Genomic DNA, 1,313 nt, shown 5'->3' on the forward strand with positions numbered 1-1,313 from the left:
GAAAACTAGAACCAAGTGCTCCTGGAACAAACTAGTGCTATCAGGTACAATAACTGCTGAGGAGACAACACTGATAGGTGAGCAAACAGAAAGGAGTAAGCCTCTTCTCTCTTCTTCCAATCTTACATATTCCTCTAACGCTCCCCTATTGGAGAACTGACAGGGAGTCATCTGGCAAAGAAGTATGTTTGTCTAAACTCAGCACCAGAATCACAAAGAATATGGAAGGGTAGGTTGGCTTCTTAATAGCTTAATAACTGACACATTCATATAATTGTACATCACATAGCAGTGAAAATGCATGAAATAGAGCAATGCTTATTTACATGGATTAAGTTTGCAATGTTCAATATAAAAATAAGAACTATACAGAATGTTATGTATAATTTGATACCATATATATACACACAAAAACAAAATAGTAATAAGTAGGGCTATGTACATATGTAATAAACTACCAAGACATCCTGGGAATGATCTAGAAAAATATTGGGATGTTGATTTCCTCTGGTGGAAGAAAACAGGGAAAGGAGGAGAATGTGATCAGAGGACGATACAAAAGATGCCACTCTATTCATAACTGTTATTGCACAACTGAGCAGTGGGTACATAGATGACTAATATGCAATCCTTTACACATATCTGTATGTGGGAAACATTTTCATAATAATTAAAAATTAATTTTGAATATGCATTTGTTTTTTAATAAGTGCTGTTTCATAAGGAAACTCCATAGGGCTTTGCAATTTCTAAGCCCTAGGCAGGCTCTCTCTTTGAGCCCAGCATGGCTTGCCTCCTCTCTTTTTCCTCCACTTGACATTGTCTTCTATGGAGCAACTGCCACCCACTGTTTTTTAGGTTCATTGCCTACTACATTTTATTTTTTTATTTTTAAAAATATATATTTCTTTATTGATTTCAGAAAGGAAAGGAGAAGGAGAGAGAGATAGAAACATCAATGATGAGAGAGAATCATTATGGGCTGCCTCCTGCATGCCCCCCACTGGGGATCAAGCCCGTAACCCAGGCATGTGTCCTTGGCCAGAATCGAACCTGGGACCCTTCAGTCTGCAGGCTGATGCTCTATCCACTGAGCCAAGCCGGCTAGGGCTGCCTACTGCATTTTAATAGAAGATTCAAGTTTAATCTATAAGGAGTATATATACAATATATAAAAACAAAGCATAAATGCCTCAATTGTGATATTTTAATGTGCAACTACTAGGCTTAAAATAATTTTGGAGACACAAAATCTAAAAAATTCTGAAAGTTTATTTTCTTAATTTTAAGAATATTTGCATTAAATGATACCT

Source organism: Myotis brandtii, unplaced genomic scaffold (assembly GCF_000412655.1).
Source record: "Myotis brandtii unplaced genomic scaffold, ASM41265v1 scaffold123, whole genome shotgun sequence".
NCBI lineage: Eukaryota > Metazoa > Chordata > Mammalia > Chiroptera > Vespertilionidae > Myotis > Myotis brandtii.